Raw genomic sequence first — 2973 nt, 5'->3', positions numbered from 1 at the left:
AACTGTTGAAACCTTCTGGGGAAGTTTTCTTTGGGGAAGAAAATAGACACTCAGTCATGGAAGGCCAGAGACCAACTAACAAAAGAACCGAAGGAGGATGCCACCAAGACATACAGTAATTAAAATGGCAAAGATTAACTATGAGGAGAGAGGATTGAAGGCAGCCAGAGAGAGAACAAAGATTACTTAAAATGGAAATCCCGTGAAACTGTCATGAAACTTCTCAGCAGAGACTTTATAGGCCAGAAGGGAGGGGCATGAATAATTTGATGTACTGAAACAGAAGGACCTCCAAACACGAATCTCAACCCAGCAAGATTTTCATTCAAATTTGAAGTAGAGATGAAACATTTCCCAGGTAAATGAAGGCCTAAGAAATTTATAATGACTAAACTAGAATTACAGAGCACATTAATAGGACTGCTGTAGACAGAAATGTTCCTTAGGCTGAAGAGCTTTCACCAGTGAAAATAAATGCACATTAAAGGTAGTAGACCAATTAATTACCAAGCACATACAAAATTAAAACAAAACAAAGGTAGTAAAGTTAACCACATAAGATGGCTCAAAGGATACACAAAAAAATGCATATTATGACATCTAATACATAAAGTGCAGAGGAGGAAAAAGAGGACAAAAGCACTTTTAGATTGTGATTGAAATAAAGCAATCATCCACCTAATATAGGGTGTTATGTACTTCAGAAGCTGTCCTTGAACCTTATGATAACCACAAACTTAAAGCCTGTAACAGACACACAAAAAAGTAAAAAAGGGAAATCCAACCACACAGCACTAAAGAAAACCATCAGCAAGGGAGGAAGAAAGGAACAGAGAGGAACCACAAAACAAACAGAAAAAAGTTGATAAACTGATGATAATATATATCTACCAATAATTACATTAAATGTAAATGGATTAAATTCACCAATCAAAAGACATGAGGGGCAGAATAGATAAAGAAACAAGACCAATATATATGCTGCCTACAGGAGATTCATTTCAGACCCAAAGACGTGCACAAATTAAAAGGGAAGGGATGGAAAAGATGTTTCATGTAAATAATAGGGCGAAGATGATTCTAGTCCATGCTTTCTCTTCCATGGATGGAAGTTACACCCCACCCCACCATAAATTTCAAATTTATTTGTAGTTCAGGAAGTCAAAGGTAAACTCCATATAATAGTTGTTATAATTATAATAACATGATTTCTTTGTTTATAGTATTTCATAAAGAATGGACTATACAGAGAGGAAGTTGTTATAGGTAGAAATGAACATTAGTTTGATAATCACTGATATAAAGATCGTGGCACAATAAAATACCTAATTTGCAGCAACACATGCCTTGCTAATTTCTTTTATAAACAAAATTTTGGCAAGAATTTAAACATATATCAAATACATAGCTCCAGTAGAACCATTCAGTAAGAGCATAAGACAGCCAGCTAGGCAAAAGCAGCCAAGTTAATTCATGTATAAATTTGTGAAGTCTGGTGTGGAAACACTGTAATAAGGATTTGTGATCAACAGACTTTTAACATCCACAATTTATTCTTGAAGACAATGTAATAGACAATCCAATGTATAGAGGTCCATCTGTATTTCAAAGAAAAAGAGAAATAACCGTTATAGATATAATGCATATATAACTTCTCTCTAGGAATCTTACCCTCAGTCATAATTTAAGGCAGGACACTGGCCCATAAACCTTGTCAGGGCTCCCTCGACTTCATTATTCCTCAGACTGTAGGTGAGGGGCTACAACACAGGGGTTAAGATAGTATAAAATGCTGACACCACCTTGTCATGGTTAGCTGACCTATAGAATTTGGATCTCATGTAAGTAAAAATTCCTGCTCCTTAAATCAGTCCCACCACAGTCAAATGTGAGAAGCGGGTGACAAAAGTCTTTTTGTGGGCTTCTGTAGAATGCATCCGGAGAAGAGCTGCCAGGGTGAGACTATAGGAAACCTGGATGAGGGAAAGTGAGATCAGGAGCATTAACACACAGCAGGTGTACACGTCAGCACAAGCCAAACACACCAGAATGAGCACGTCACCCAAGAAATGGTCAATCTCATGAGCCCTGCAAAAGAGGAAGTTCAGGGTGGCAGCAGCCTGCATGAGCCCATCAGCTGCTCCCAGGAACCAGGACCCCCAGGTCATTAGCAGGCATAGTCTTCAGTTCATGTGGATGGGATATCTCAGGAGGTGGCAAATAACCACATAGCGATCATAGGACATGGCCACCAAGAGGAAGCACCCACCTCCTCCCAATGTGAAGAAGATCTGCACCCCACAGTCAGTGGGGGAGATGGACTTTCTCCCTCTCACGTAGTGAGCAGCCATCTTGGGCAAAGTGTGCAGATCAGCACCCGGTCCGTGAGGGAGAGCTGGCTCAGCAGGAGGTACATGGGCATGTGCAGCCGGGGGTCCCCGCGAATCAGCAGGATCATGAGAGCGTTGCTCACGAGGGAGGTGAAGGCAACTGTCTGAGCCATCACAAAGAGAAACGGGTGGGCTCCTGAATGGTTAAAGAGTCCTAAGATAATGAAATCTGAGGTGGTGTTCCCACTTACCATGATTTCAACAGGATTGACACTGAAAACGGAGAAATAGATGAGTTTTCATCAGTTACAGTGCTCCATTTCAATTATATTTTTCATGAAAATAACTGAAAATAACAAAAGTAATTTCAAATACTTGATCTGGCATTTGAAAAATCTTTTAACTAGGGCATAAAATTAATTTCAGTATTTTCTTGTTTTCAAGGTTTTAATTTTAAGTACGTCTCAGTTTAGTTTGTTTAATTGACACAGTGAATGAGAATTCTTCATAAATCCAATTTGCTTTGTAAGTGTATCTTTATGCTCTATGATAGCAACGCAAATGGACAAGATATTAATTATATAATTTATAAAATGTTTGTTCTAGTCTTGTATCAAACACAGTAATATTCTTGGAAGGTGAA

The 2973-nt window shown here is 38.7% G+C and overlaps 1 pseudogene; it reads right to left on the bottom strand.

The window, feature by feature from the left end:
• Window positions 1–1673: 1673 nt before the first annotated feature.
• Window positions 1674–2584, bottom strand: LOC140846281 (olfactory receptor 2T12-like; annotated as a pseudogene).
• Between the last annotated feature and the right edge of the window lie 389 nt (window positions 2585–2973).

Source organism: Manis javanica, chromosome 14 (genome assembly GCF_040802235.1).
Source record: "Manis javanica isolate MJ-LG chromosome 14, MJ_LKY, whole genome shotgun sequence".
Taxonomy (NCBI): domain Eukaryota; kingdom Metazoa; phylum Chordata; class Mammalia; order Pholidota; family Manidae; genus Manis; species Manis javanica.
The sequence above is the reverse complement of the archived record's forward strand: the minus strand, read 5'-3'. Positions and strand labels throughout refer to the sequence as shown.